Here is a 17080-nt window from a genome sequence, read left to right as displayed (position 1 = left end):
GCCAGATGGAGTGGCATGATATACTTAAGGTGTTTAAAAGAAAGGAAAAACAAACAAACAAACAAACAAACAAAAAACTAGAACCAAGTATATTCTACCTAACAGGATTAGTATTCAGAGTAGGAGTCATAGGGTTTCCCCACACAAGAAAAAACTAAAAGAGCTTATCACCATTAAACTGACATTACAAGAAATGTTAAAGTGTCATCTTTAAGGAAAAAAAAAAAAATGTAAGATTATAAAAAGAAATAATAAAATACGTAAAAGGAAAAATGTTCACTGTTTAAAGTAAATGTGCATTAAAGACAGTGGCTATGGTTTTTCCAGTGGTCATGTATGGATGTGAGAGTTGGACTGTGAAGAAGGCTGAGCGCCAAAGAATTGATGCTTTTGAACTGTGGTGTTGGAGAAGACCCTTGGTCTGCAAGGAGATCCAACCAGTCCATTCTAAAGGAGATCAGCCCTGGGATTTCTTTGGAAGGAATGATGCTAAAGCTGAAATTCCAGTACTTTGGCCACCTCATGCAAAGAGTTGACTCAATGGAAAAGACTCTGATTCTGGGAGGGATTGGGGGCAAAAGGAGAAGGGGACGACAGAGGATAAGATGGCTGGATGGCATCACTGACTCGATGGACGTGAGTCTAAGTGAACTCTGGGAGTTGGTGATGGACAGGGAGGCCTGGCGTGCTGCGATTCATGGGGTCGCAAAAAGTCGGACACGACTGAGCAACTGAACTGAACTGAAAGACAGTGGAACAACCAGTTAAGCTAGTACAAAGATTAAAAGATAAAAGAGACAAAAAAGAAAAAAAATCAGCTTTACCTACAGTAAAGAGTTAAGGGATAAACATAAAGCTATCAAATGTGACAATATATAAAACATGGTGGAGGGAGAGTAAAAAATGCAGAACTTCAAGAACATGCTTGAACTTAAACGACTATCAGTTTAAAACAAGTAGATAAAATAGGTTGGTATCAATAAACTTTATGGAAACCAAAAAACAAAAGCTCTAATAGATGCATAAAAAGAAAGACAGAAAAGAATTAAAACATAATGTTAAGGAAAATCACCAACCACAGGGGAAAGTTTAAAAAAAGTAGACAGAAACAGAAAAGAGCTTTAAAAGCAATTAAAATACAAGTAACAAAACGGAAACAGTACGTACATTTCAAAAAATGTTTAAATTTAATACCTTTTGAATATACTTTAGATATATATGGGCTACATGCTCCAATCTAAAGATTGGATTAAAGATCTAAAGGTAAGACCAGAAACTATAAAACTCCTAGAGGAGAACCTAGGCAAACACTATCTGACATAAATCACAGCAGCATCCTCTATGACCCACCTCCCAGAATACTGGAAATAAAAGCAAAAATAAACAAATGAGACCTAATTAAAATTAAAAGCTTCTGCACAACAAAGGAAACTATAAGCAAGGTGAAAAGACAGCCTTCAGAATGGGAGAAAATAATAGCAAATGAAGCAACTGACAAAGAAATAATCTCAAAAATATACAAGCAACTCCTTCAGCTTCCAGAAACATAAATGACCCAATCAAAATATGGGCCAAAGAACTAAACAGACATTTCTCCAAAGAAGACATACAGATGGCTAACAAACACATGAAAAGATGCTCAACATCACTCATTATCAGAGAAATGCGAATCAAAACCACAATGAGGTACCATTTCACGCCAGTCAGAATGGCTGCGATACAAAAGTCTACAAGCAATAAATGCTGGAGAGGATGTGGAGAAAAGGGAACCCTCTTACACTGTTGGTGGGAATGCAAACTAGTACAGTCACTATGGAGAACAGTGTGGAGATTCCTTAAAAAACTGGAAATAAATTGCCATATGACCCAGCAATCCCACTGCTGGGCATACACACCGAGGAAACCAGAATTGAAAGAGACATGTGTACCCCAGTGTTCATCGCAGCACTGTTTATAATAGCCAGGACATGGAAGCAACCTAGATGTCCATCAGCAGATGAATGGATAAGAAAGCTGTGGTACATATACACAATGGAGTATTAATCAGCCATTAAAAAGAATACATTTGAATCAGTTCTAATGAGGTGGATGAAACTGGAGCCTATTATACAGAGTGAAAGTAAGTCAGTAAGAAAAACACCAATACAGTATTGGTGGGAGAAATATCAATAACCTCAGATATGCAGATGACACCACCCTAATGGCAGAAAGTGAAGATGAACTAAAAAGCCTCTTGATGAAAGTGAAAGAGGAGAGTGAAAAAGTTGGCTTAAAGCTCAACATTCAGAAAATTAAGATCATGGCATCCGGTCCCATAGCTTTATGGGAAATAGATGTGGAAACAGTGGAAACAGTGTGAGACTTTTTTTTTTCCAAAATCATTGCAGATGGTGATTGCAGCCATGAAATTAAAAGATGCTTACTCCTTGGAAGGAAAGTTATGACCAACCTAGATAGCATATTCAAAAGCAGAGATATTATTTTGCCATCAAAGGTCCGTCTAGTCAAGGCTATGGTTTTTCCAGTGGTCATGTATGAATATAAGAGTTGGACTGTGAAGAAAGCTGAGCACCAAAGAACTGATGCTTTTGAACTGTGGTGTTGGAAAAGACTCTTGAGAATCCCTTGGATTGCAAAGAGATCCAACCAGTCCATTCTGACGGAGATCAGCCCTGGGATTTCTTTGGAAGGAATGACGTTGAAGCTGAAACTCCAATACTTTGGCCACCTCATGTGAAGAGTTGAATCATTGGAAAAGACTCTGATGCTGAGAAGGATTGAGGGCAGGAGGAGAAGGGAACAACAGAGGATGAGATGGCTGGTTGGCATCACTGACTTGATGGACATGAGTTTAAGTGAACTCTGTGAGTTGGTGATGGACAGGGAGGCCTGGTGTGCTGTGATTCATGGGGTCACAAAGACTCAGACATGACTGAGCAACTGAACTGAACTGAAATATATAATATATATGATATGGTATATTATATATTTTAAAATTGAGTATATTATATATAGACTAAATATATAATATACAATATATAATATATATAATTATACACTATAAATTATATATCTTATATATTATGTATCTATATTATATATCATATATTATATACTAAATATTTTCTTATATATAATACATTATATATTATATTATAAAATATATGATATAAAATGTATTTTAATATAAATATATATAAAATTATATAAATATACAAATTATTATATTCTAATATATTTATATTATACTATATTATATATATTAATATATAATACATATGATAATATGTAATATATATTTTAATATAAACATATATTAAAATATATATAAAAATATATATAAAATGTATATAACATAATATAATATTAAATTATAATATATATGTTATGTTATATCATTATTTCATAAAACATTATATAATATATATAATATATACTATAATTCTTTATAATTATAACTATAATATAGTATAGTTATATTCATATTAATAATTCATAGTTATAATAATATAATTATAAGTATATTATAAAAAAAGAAAAGAAACCACTCATTTTCTACACAGCAGGAAGGAGCTGTGGGAACGGTCAGTTCCTTCAGGGGAAACCCCCACACTCAGTATCAGGATATCTTTCTCCCCACCCCCTTTTTTGGCATAGACAAAGCTATTGTAATAGTTTTCAATATATTTTCTGAAACCTTGTGTCATTCTGTATCAAATAAAAACTTGTGGAGAAAAAGATTGCAATATTTAAATATTTAGGAGTGACGCGAACGTGAATGTGAAGTCGCTCAGTCGTGTGCGACTCTTTGCGACCCATGGACCCTACCAGGCTCCTCTGTCCATGGGATTTTTCCAGGCAATAGTACTGGAGTGGATTGCCATTTCCTTCTCCAAGTGATCTTCCCAACCCAGGGATCGAACCCGGGTCTCCCTCATCGTAGACAGACGCTTTACCGTCTGAGCCACCAGGGAAGTCCATTTAGCAATGTAGATCCTCCAGTTCTTTATTTCATAATTATGTTATATTTTTATATAACATAATATAATATAAAAATATAATATAAAGTTTTTAATTTTAATGAAGTCCAGCATACCAATTATTTCTTTCATGGAGTATATCTTGGTGTTGTATCTAAAAAACCCGCCATGCCATAGGAGTTTTATAATTTTGCATTTTATTTTTAGTTCTGTATTCCATTTTGAGTTATCTGTTGTGAAAGGTCTGTGTCTAGATTCGTATCTTTTGCATGTGTGTGTTCAGTTATTCTACACCATTTGTTGAGAGCCTGTCTACTCCATGGTATTGTCTTTGCTCCCTTGCAACGCATCAGTTAACCATTTTCATGGATAGTTTCTGGGATCCCTACCTTTCATTGATCTTTTTGTCTGTTCTTCCACCCAAACTACAGTCTTTATTACTGTAGCTTTACAGTAACTCTTAGGTGTTATCATTCTTCCAACTGTGCTCTTAACATTAAATATTACATTGATTATTCCAGGTCTTTCAACTCAAAAATTTTAAATGCTATCTTTTTAAATCACAATTAATGTAATGAGAAATCCCCTTCACTACCTAAAATGCAGCTCTTAGATGTCATTAAAAATATAATGGTTGCTATCCTATTTTAAGTGGAGATCCAAATTTTATCTGTATTTGGTGGGGTCCTGTTTGCTAATTAGAAAATGTCTTTTTTTAAAAAACACAATTCGTTATTAACATTTCTAGCTTCATTACTGGGAAAGGCACATTTTTGCAGTAGTGAATGGAGTGGCAATAGGATTAACATTTTAGCTTTTATTTGTAAGTCAGATCCTGAAATTCCTAGATCTGGTGAGAAAGCAGGACCTTGCATATATATTTGAGGGCAGAAATTGATTCCATATGCCTAGGATATAAATGATCAACTTTGAATGCAAAGAACTTCAGGTGAAGTCTTCACAAGGTGTAATTTAAAGAGCATTTTTAGCTTCCTAATTACCTTATTGAACCTTTAACTTCTTTCTTAAGTAAAGATACTTTCACATTACAAATGGCTTTCATTAGGAGGCATGTCTTTTTTTTTTTTTTTTCTGTACTTGGGAAAAAACAGTATTCTGAGTAAACTGGCAGGAAAGAGAATATGGAAAGTTATTCTACTGATGGATGAGTCAAGACCTTGGCTTTATGTAGCTGATTTATCTAAGAACTTGAAAACTGTACAAAAATCTTTAATAATCTGTTTAACTTCTCATTAATTTCTGAAATTCCACTTTTGCTCATCTGTGTTTTTTCTAGTTCATAATCTCTACATTCCAGTGTCTTCTTTCTTCTGTGTTACTGCTAATTTTAATTTTTCATATATTCTTTTATTCCTAAAGAAAAAAAATTTCAATTTGCCATGTGTTTCCATGGCAAGTCCATTACACTAAAGAATAAACAAGAGTATTAAGAAACATGATAGCTAGTGTAAAATTGATGAAATACTAGGTATCTCTTTAGATCAAACAAAAATTGCCCAAATGGACTTACTGGAATATGGTAGGACAGAGAAGATTTAAAAAGATATTTGGGGATTGTGAGGCACTTGAGAGAAGTGTTCAATTCAGTTCAGTAGCTCAGTCATGTCTGACTCTTTGCAACCCCGTGAATCACAGCACGCCGGGCCTCCCTGTCCATCATGAACTCCCAGATTTCACTCAAACTCATGTCCATTGAGTCGGTGATGCCATCCAACCATCTCATCCTCTGTCATCCCCTTCTCCTCTTGCCTCAATCTTTCCTGGCATCAGGGTCTTTTCACATGAGTCAGTTCTTCACATCAGGTGGCCAAAATATTGTAATTTCAGCTTTAGCATCAATCCTTCCAATGAATATTCAGGACTGATTTCCTTTAGGATGGACTGATTGGATCTTCTTGCAGTCCGAGGGATTCTCCAACATCACAGTTCAAAAGCATTAATTCTTTGGCGCTCAGCGTTCTTCACGGTTCAACTCTCACATCCATACATGACCACTGGAAAAACCATAGCCTTGACTAGATGGACCATTGTTGGCAAAGTAATGTCTCTGCTTTTGAATATAAATTTAATATAGCAAATTAAGCAACTGACAAACAACTAATCTCAAAAATATACAAGCAACTCCTACAGCTCAACTCCAGAAAAATAAACTACCCAATCAAAAAATGGGCCAAAGAACTAAATAGACATTTCTCCAAAGAAGACATACAGATGGCTAACAAACACATGAAAAGATGCTCAACATCACTCATTATCAGAGAAATGCAAATCAAAACCACTATGAGGTACCATTTCACACCAGTCAGAATGGCTGCAATCCAAAAGTCAACAAATAATAAATGCTGGAGAGGGTGTGGAGAAAAGGGAACCCTCTTACACTGTTGGTGGGAATGCAAACTAGTACAGCCACTATGGAGCACAGTGTGGAGCTTCCTTAAAAAACTGGAAATAGAACTGCCTTATGATCCAGCAATCCCACTGCTGGGCATACACACTGAGGAAACCAGAAGGGAAAGAGACACGTGTACCCCAATGTTCATCGCAGCACTGTTTATAATAGCCAGGACATGGAAGCAACCTAGATGTCCATCAGCAGATGAATGGATAAGAAAGCAGTGGTACATATACACAATGGAGTATTATTCAGCCATTAAAAAGAATACATTTGAATCAGTTCTAATGAGGTGGATGAAACTGGAGCCTATTATACAGAGTGAAGTAAGCCAGAAGGAAAAACATAAATACAGTATACTAACGCATATATATGGAATTTAGAAAGATGGTAACAATAACCCTGTGTACGAGACAGCAAAAGAGACACTGATGTATAGAACAGTCTTATGGACTCTGTGGGAGAGGGAGAGGGTGGGAAGATTTGGGAGAATGACATTGAAACATGTAAAATATCATGTAAGAAACAAGTTGCCAGTCCAGGTTCGATGCGATACTGGATGCTTGGGGCTAGTGCACTGGGACGACCCAGAGGGATGGTATGGGGAGGGAGGAGGAGGGAGGAGGGTTCAGGATGGGGAACACATGTATACCTGTGGCGGATTCATTTTGATATTTGGCAAAACTAATACAATTATGTAAAGTTTAAAAATAAAAATAAAATTAAAAAAAAAAACTAGGAATAAAACCACACACACAAAAAAATAAATTTAATATTTTATGTTATATTATATATTATTATAATATATAATATATATTATATACCATTTAAAATATAAATGGTCATAAATTTCCTTCCAAGGAGTAAGCGTCTTTTAATTTCATGGCTGAAATCACCATCTGCAGTGATTTTGGAGCCCAAAAAAGTAAAGTCTGCCACCATTTCCACTGTTACCCCATCTATTTGCCATGAAGTGATGGGACTGGATGCCATGATATTAGTTTTCTGAATGTTGAGTTTTAACATCACTTTCCTCTTTCACTTTTGTCAAGAGGCTCTTTAGTTCTTCACTGTCTGCCGTAAGGGTGATATAATCTGCATACATGAGGTACTGATATTTCTCCCAGCAATCTTGATTCCAGCTTGTGCTTCATCTAGCCCAGCATTGCTCATGATGTACTCTGCATATAAGTTAAATAAGCAGGGTGACAATATACAGCCTTGACATATTCCTTTTCCAATTTGGAACCAGTCTGTTGTTCCATGTCCAGTTCTAACTGTTGCTTCCTGACCTGCATATTGGTTTCTCAAGAGGCAGGTCAGGTGGTCTGGTATTCCCATCTCTTTCAGAATTTCCCACAGTTTGTTGTGATCTACACAGTCAAAGGCTTTGGCATAGTCAATAAAGCAGAAATAGATGTTTTTCTGGAACTCTCTTGCTTTTCCCATGATCCAGTGGTTTTTGGCAATTTGATCTCTGGTTCCTCTGCCTTTTCTAAAACCAGCTTGAACATCTGGAAGTTCACAGTTCATGTATTGCTGAAGCCTGGATTGGAGAATTTTGAGCATTGCTTTGCTGGTGTGTGAGATGAGTGGAATTGTGCAGTAGTTTGAACATTCTTTGGCATTGCCATTCATTGGGATTGGAACGAAAACTAACCTTTTTCAGTTCTGTGGACACTGCTGTTTTCCAAATTTGCTGGCATATTGAGTGTAGCACTTTCAGAGCATCATCTTTTAGGATTTGAAATAGCTCAACTGGAATTCCATCACCTCCAATTGCTTTATTCATTGTGATGCTTCCTAGGGCCCACTTGACTTCACATTCCAGAATGCCTGGCTTTAGGTAAGTGATCACACCATCATGATTATCTTGGTTGTAAAGGTACAGTTCTTCTGTGTATTCTTGCCACCTCTTCTTAATATCTTCTGCTTCTGTTAGTTCCATACCATTTCTGTCCTTTATTGAGCCCATCTTTGCATGACATGTTCTCTTGGTATCTCTAATTTTCTTCAAGAGATCTCTAGTCTTTCTCATTCTATTGTTTTCCTCTACTTCTTTGCACTAATCACTGAGAGGAGGGCATTAACAAAATTTTGAATTTAGGCAGCTTCTTCTATGCACACTCCAGCCTTAAACATTCTTTACCAATCTTTAGTTCTCTCTACCCTTACATGCATATGCTGCTGCTGCTGCTAAGTCGCTTCAGTCGTGTCCGACTCTGTGCGACCCCACAGACGGCAGCCCACCAGGCTCTGCCATCCCTAGGATTCTCCAGGCAAGAACACTGGAGTGGGTTGCCATTTCCTTCTCCAATGCATTAAAGTGAAAAGTGAAAGTGAAGTCACTCAGTCCTGTCCCGTGTCCGACTCTTCGTGACCCCATGGACTGAAGCCTACCAGGCTCCTCTATCCATGGGAGTTTCCAGGCAAGAGTACTGGAGTGGGGTGCCATATTGGTGTAAAAACCCTGTAGTTATTCAGTGCTCTCCTTACATTGGTAATTATTAGCCTCCTTACATTAATTAATGTGTCTGTTAATGCTCCGTGGGAGCTCCAAACCCTTTGGTGGGTCATGTTTCACAACAGCAGCTCCTGGTGGATTGTAATGGTCTTCCAACACTATGATCGCTCTACTTGTTAAGCAAAATGATCTGTCCTGGGTCACATTCTATATTCTCCTAATTTCATCAACAAATATATGCTAATTAAAATGTATCCTTCCTTCTTAAAACATTTAAAAAATTTCCCTCTCTCATTAAAAATTTAAAATTTGTACAAACTTTGCTGAGCCCGCCTAATTTGGGTCCCAACATCCTCTCTAAATTTATCTTGTACTGCTTGTTCCTTCATCACTTTATTGAGATGTAACTGACATAAAGTAAATGCAGGGATTTAAAACTTTAAATTTGATAGGCTTTATGTCCTTATACACCTGTGGGACTATCAATATCATTAAGATAATAAACATCTCTCACTTTCTAAAGTTTTTTTTAACTTTCTTTGTCAATCCTTCTCTTTATGGGAAAACAATGATTGGTTATCACTGCAGGTTAGTTTGTACATTCTAGAGTTTTATAAAAGTGCAATAATACAGTGTATAATATTTTTATCTAATTTCTTTAGCATAATTATTTTGATACCCACCCATCCAAGTTGTATATCAATAGCTCACTTTTTATCATTGCTGAGTAGAATTCCATTGCATAAGTATACTGTAATTTATCTGTGCTCCTATTGAGGAACAATTTTGCTGATTCCGGCTTTTGTCTATTTCAAATAAAATTCCTATTAATATTTGTGCACAAGGCTTTGTATAGACATATCTTTTTCTTGGGAGAATACATAAAAGAAAAATAACGGGGGTATGCTTAGCGTGTTACCCTGACAAACTGTTTTCCAGAGTGGTTATATCATTTTGGATCTGTACCAGCTGTGTGTGAGAGTTCAATTTTTTTTACAATCTCGCCAACACTTGATATAGTCAGAGTTTCAAATTTAGACACTGTAATACTTACATAGCAGTATCTTACGATTTTCTTTTCTTTTTATTTTCCTTTGCTTTACACTCATAGTGTTGAGCACTTTTTCATGTGCTTGTTTGAAATCCAATATTCTTTGACACTGTGTCTGCTCAAATGTTGGGTCATTTTTTAGATTTTGTTGTCATCATTTTTGTTTGATTTTGAATGTTTTCTATTTAATCTGAATACAATTCTTTATTATATCTATGCTTTGCAAAGTTTTTTCCCAGTTGTGTTCATTCTCCTATGAGTGTCTTTCAAAGATAAGATGTTTTTAACTTTAATGAAGTCTAGATTATTATTTGTCTTGTATAGCTTTTGTTTTCAATATCATATCTAAGAATTCTTCACCTAATCCAAGGTTACAAACATTTTTTTATGCTTTCTTCTGGAAGTTTCATTATTTTAGCTTTTATACTTCTGTGCTCAGTCATGTCCAATTTTTTGCACCCCTTTGAACTGTAGCCAGTCAGGTTCCTCTGTCCATGGGATTCTCCAGTCAAGAAGACTGGAGCGGGTTGCCATTTCCTCCTCCGAGGGATCTTCCCTACCTAGGGATGGAACCCATATCTCCTGAGTCTCCTGCATTGCAGGTGGATTCTTTACCTGCTGAGCCATTGGAAAAGCTGTCAGATTTTTATGCTTAGGTATATAATCAGTTTTAAGTTAATTTGTTTATCTGGTGCAAGATATTGGTCAAAATTTACCTTTTCCATATGGAATTCAATTATTTTAGTAAATAGTATACTGAAAGTCTTTCTTTATCTACAGAATTGCTTTTTATTTTGTCAAAACCAATTTGTGTATATACATGCGAACATATTTTGGACTCCATACTTAATTCCATTGATCTATTTCTCCATCTTGATGCAAAATATTTTGCTATATTGTTACTTTAATTTTTTTTTGTCTTAAAATCATTTAGTATTAGCTCTCAGACTTTGTTCTTTCTCAAAGGTTTTTTTTTTTCTTACTTTAGGTCCTTTGAATTTTACTGTGAGTTTTAGAATGAAGCTTGGAAATTGCCAAAAAAAAAAAAAAATGCTGTCATTTTAAACAGTTTTATTCGTAAAAATTTGCACACCATAAAGTTCACACTTTGTGTGTGTGTGTGATTGAAATATTTTAAATAAATTTATAGAGCTGGGGAACCATCAAAATTCAGTTTTAGAATATGTTCATCAATTCCAAAATATTCCTCTTATCTGTTTGCATTCCATCCCTAATCCATCCCTAAAGAACACCATTTTTCTGTTTTTCTAGGTTTACCTTTTCTGGATGTTTCGTATAAATGGAATCATGCAATGTATGGCTGACATCAAACTTCATTTACTTAGCATAATGTTTTTGAAGTTCTTTCATGTTGTAGCGTGTATCAGTATTTCCTTCCTTTTTATTGGTTAATTATGTTAATTCGATGGATAATCAGATTCACTTTGTCCAATAACATGTTGATGAACATTTAGATTGTTTCCAATTTTTAGCATCTATGAATGTTGCTGAGCATTTGCAGGCAAATCTTTGTGAATGTGTGCTTTAATATCTTAGGAACATCACTAGGAGTGGACTTGGGTGTTACACTAAGTATGTGTTTAACTTTTAAAAAATAGATTTTATTTTTAGAGCAGTTTTAGGTTCAAAGAAAAATTGAGCAAAAGGTATAGTGAATGATAGGATGAATCCCTTATCCTCACAAATGTTCACTACCAATATTCATTACTACAATGGTACATTTGTTACAATCTATGAACCTATGTTGATACATCATTGTCACCCAAAGTTCATAGTTTATATTGGGTTCCTTCTAAGTGCTGTGCATTATGTGGGTTTTGAGGGATGCATAATGACATGTACTTACCATTGTATAAACATACAGAGAGCCAATGTTTTCAGTGCCCTAAAAATTTCCCGATCTGACTGTTTTCCCTCCTTCTCTCCAATCTCTGGCAGACACTGATCTTTCATTGTCTCCATGATTATTATATTTCAGAACTTCATATAGTTGGAATCACACAGTATCCATTTTTTGGTCTTCTTTCATTTAGTTATATGCAGATAAATTGTCTCCATATCTTTTCATAACTTGATAAATTATTTTCTTTTATCACCAAATAATATTTGTGTCTGCATGTAACACAGTTTGTTAAATCACTTACCTACTAAAGAACATCTTTATTGCTTCCAAGCTTTGGCACTTATAAATAGAGCTTCTACAAACACCTGCATGCAGAACTTTTTGTGGACATAATAAGTTTTCAGACCATTTGGATAAATACCAAGGACTGTGGTAGCTAGATTGTATGCTAAAATGTGTTTAATTTTGTATAAAACTACTAAACTGTCTTCCAAAGTGGCTGTACCATTTTTTCATGGCCATCAGCAATGAATGAATTTATTTTACTCCACACTTTTACCAGGATTTGGTGTTTCTGTGTTCCGGCTTTATAATGATAACTCACTGTTTTAATTTCCAACTCACTAATAACAAATCATGTGGAATATCCTTTCATATGCTTAAATGTCTTTTGGTAAGTTGTCTGCTTAGGATTTTGACCATTTTTAATCTATTTTTATTCGGTCTGATTTCACAGGGTCGCAGCTGGAGAAGAATTTTACCTCAGGAAGAACTGTGTCTTAAATCTCATTCAGACTGCATTTAGATATTTTGATGACACTTTATATGAATTTATACAGGAATGTGTTAAGACTCCGCTTGCTGTGGGGGTAGAATGAATGTGAGAGGACATGTATTCGGTTGGGGAGGAGAGGGACAGAATAGCATGGATGGCTTAAGTCTCTCAAATGCATGTCTTAAAGCCCTAAGACCCAATGTATTATTACTTGCAAACGAAGCCTTTAGGAGAGAATTAAAGTTAAAGTGAGTCATGAAGCGGGCTCCTAGGATAAGATTAATGCCCTTATGAGGGACACCAGAAAGCTCACTGTCTTTCTTACCCTCCACGAGTGCATCCTCAGGAATGCCCACGTGTGCACATAGCAAGTTGACACCAGTCTACAAGTCAGGAAAGGAGTACACGTAAGAACGCAAACCCATTGGTCCCTTTGATCTCAAACTTCTAACCTCCAGAATTATGAGGAAGTAAACTTCTATTGTTTACGCCATCTGTTGCATGGGACTTCGTTTAGGCAGCCCAAGCTAAGGCACCATTCATTTGTGAGACATTATCTTTCCATAATCAAAGAAAAGACAGATTGATTAAGATCACAGTCCACAATCGGTCTGCTTCTGTTTGCATTAATGAAGACCCTCTTGGTTTCTACAGATGGAATTTCAATGCAAAAAAACCACAAACAAGCCATAAACACTTTAATGAAGTGGAAGGATTTTTAATGCAATACAAGAATTGGTTTAGGTAATTGAGAAGTCTAACGGACAGCTGAATCTTGAGGTTAAGAATATTAGAATTCCATCTCAGATCTGTATGACTCTAATGACCTCTACTTGGAGATGGTTTTCCTCTATGTAGAAGCCAGATGGCTACAGGACAAGTCTCATTTCCAGATTTCCTGTTGCGACACAGTATCATCCTTGCTGCCTTCCTTACCCTCCCCTAGTTCACAAGCAAGGGGTCTGAGAGCTATATTTTCTGGAGCTTCTTGTTAGCAGAATTTCCTGTTAGATTCTAACAAGTAGCACATTTTTAGGATGTTTGGAAATCCTAAGAGAAGGGAAAACCATTATTCTACAGCTTGTAGGCAGGTGTGTGGGCAGAAAGAGTTTACACACGTGGGTTTTGCCATTGCCTTCCCAACATCCTGTTATAATGGAATCTCCCACATTGTTTCTGCAGCATCTGAAATGACTGAAACGATTTCCTGTAAATCCTGCACTTCTGATTTTCTCAAAATCTAACAATGGTCTCTCATGTTTACATTCCAGCCCTTCAAAAGCTGTGTAAGCCTCTAATAACCTGTATTGGAATCTTTACTGCTTGAAATGCCTAGGAAAGCTTCTGTTTTCCTATCAGAATACTGATGGATGCAATAAGCACAGTGCATCCCTTACAGCTGTTGTTCTGAAAGAACAGAAAAAAAGGATCATTTTGCAATATCCGTTCTCAATATTTCCAGGTAAACATTAATTTTTTTCATTAGATTATTTGCCCACATCTGAAAAAAAAAAGAGTGTGTTTAAACTCAGCCTTAGGAAGTACCCCCATAATTACAGCATAGATTGGTCCCCTTGTCTATCACAAGGGTTCCAAACAATGGAAAAGTGAGTTTTTGAAAGAAAGGAATAAAAATTGTGTTAGAAGAGTAAGACATCTACAACAGAAGAACTATGCTAGTAAGTATTCTTATTTTTACTGTTTGTAAAAAGTGGAATAAATTGCATTGTCCAATGGAGGTACGTTTACTTGTTGGAGACATATTTCAAAGCTTTATTAGCACTTATCTTTAACAAAGAGCAGTCATGTTCAGTTTAACTCACTGAATTATATCTATCAATTTGCTGAGAGATTAATGAAGGAGAGAAAAGAGTACGAGTTAGAAATAAGAACTCATCTTTCTAACAGAGTTAATTGCTTTTTTACCTTGGCAACTAATTAATACAAATTTCAATCACTTACATAATTATATGTAAAAATTATGTATATAGTACAAACATAATATTTTCTTATGTGTTCCTTTGATAAAGTTTGATTCTTAAGGCCATTTTTAAATATAATACATCGCAAGAAAATTAGAAATCGTAGAATAGCATATGTGCCACACTTTTGTCATTTTATATAATAGAACAGTTTAGACATATAAAATATATAGACATTGTTTTAGTCAGGGTAAACATAAAGAAGTGTTGTATAGACACACAAACAACTGATATAAACGATAGAAGTTTGAGTATCCCTCTTCTATTACTGTTACAAAGGAGCTATTACAAATTGGCAGATAGTTCTGGCTTAGAGCCCTTCAGAAGGTTCTAAAATTCGTTCCTGTTTTTGTCTCCACCATGTCTGAAGCTGGACCAATGGCCTGTGCTGGTTGGAGCCCATTGTAAAAGAAAGGAGGTGCGGATCGCGGATAAAGCATACCTTCTCTGTTAATGGTTTGACCTGGAAATCATTTTATTGACTATTGACTTTAGTCACATAGCTACAGCTTACTGCTTGGAATTTGGCGGATGTAGTCTCCATATAATCCTGGCTGAAATTTTACTCTGTGAAGGAAAAGATTAGATTTTTGTGGAAACTAGCCTCATCCAACACAGATATTAATTTGATAAACACTTGGGAACCAGTCATAAAATTAAAGCCCCTGTCTATACTTCTCCAGTGCTTTGGCCACCTCATGCAAAGACTTGACTCATTGGAAAAGACTCTGATGCTGGAAGGGATTGGGGGTAGGAGGAGAAGGGGACGACAGAGGATGAGATGGCTGGATGGCATCATTGACTCAATGGACGTGAGTCTGAGTGAACTGTGGGAGTTGGTGATGGACAGGGAGGCCTGGCGTGCTGCGATTCATGGGGTCGCAAAGAGTCGTACATGACTGAGTGACTGAACTGATACTTCTCTTTAACTCTTAACCTTTGCTTTCCTCTTCCTCACTCTACTGAGCCTAAATTTATTTATACTTTTACTACATATGATCATATTTATAAATGATACATAGGCCAGCTTTTCATGTGCTTGTACCTTATATTAAGTGTCATACAGTGTGTTTCCATTTATAATTTGGTTTATTTTTCAAACTTAAGTTCGGAGAACACTTACATAGTCACATATAGCTCTAATTCAAACATATTTATTGCTTTATAAGATGCTGCTGTCTCAAATATCTACTTGTTTAAATATTTTGTCACTTAAAAATGTTATCACGAGTATTCTTTTATGATTCCTAATCACATATGAAGAGATTTTCTAGGACCTGTGCACAACTGTGTGTGTATATGTGTGTTTGTAAATGTGTGACTGTGAGTGTGTGTACATGTAAATTCTAGGCTGTAAGATCTAAACACATTCAACCTAAGTACATGTCTTATCTGAAATTGTTAGGTGCAGGTGTATTTGAGAATTTAAATTTTATTTTTTACTTTAGAAAGATAATTTGATACATATGCCATATTTTATACCTCAGTATCAGGGAGATATTGGACAATTAATACTAAGCATGTAGGCACACATGCACACAGAACCACAGACAAGTATGTCTTAACATATGTATTTTCTAAGAAGATAGAAGTTTTCTATAAAATTCTATTTCTTTCTAAGCTTTTACAAGAATCACCTCTATTATCAATATTTATACAAGCAGTCTTCAGGACAGTATAGACTTTTATATTATGTGTCTCAAAGCTCTTCCAGCCTCTACCCATTACACAATTTCATAGTCACTTAAACATTTTTAGGTATTTGTTTCAGCATCTGAAATAGCCATCATCTTATATGGGTATCAGTCATTTTGGTTTAAAGGCCCATTCTATTCCAGTATGATATCATATCAATTTAATCAATTGTGTATTCAACAATGCTATTTACCAGTAAGATCCTATTCCGAGGTGCTGAGTGTTAGGGCTTTAACATCTCTTTAGAGAATTATGTTTAACTTCTAATAATATGTAACAGTGAGCTTGTATCCAGATTATATAAAGAATACATGTGACACACTAATAAAAGATAAATAGCCCAATTAGAAATGGGTGAACAAACATTTCTTCAAATATGATAAAAATAGACAATAAGAATATAAAAATATAGTCAGCATTATTAGTTAATAGAAAAACACAGATCAAAACCACAGTAAGATATCACTACATAACCTATTAGAATGCCATGATAATAAAAAGTAATACATTTAGGTGGGGTTGTGTAAAGCTCTTACCTTGGTGGTGGAATGTAAAATTATGTTTCTTTGGCAAATATAGTTGAAGTTCCTCAAAATGTTAAGCAGAATTACCATAGGACCAGAAATCTCATCCTTAGGTATATATAGCCAAGAGAAAAAATGATATATCTCTATACAAAAACTTGAACAATGTTCATAGCAAAATTATTAATAACACTAAAAGGTAATCCAAATGTTTACCAACTGATGACTGGATAAATAAAATATGATATATCCATGCAATGGAATATTATGCTATCATGAAAGGAAATGAAATGTCAAAATGCTACAACATGGATGGTTCTTAAAAACATTAT

The sequence above is a fragment of the Bos mutus genome, chromosome 14 (assembly GCF_027580195.1).
Source record: "Bos mutus isolate GX-2022 chromosome 14, NWIPB_WYAK_1.1, whole genome shotgun sequence".
NCBI lineage: Eukaryota > Metazoa > Chordata > Mammalia > Artiodactyla > Bovidae > Bos > Bos mutus.
The sequence above is the reverse complement of the archived record's forward strand: the minus strand, read 5'-3'. Positions refer to the sequence as shown.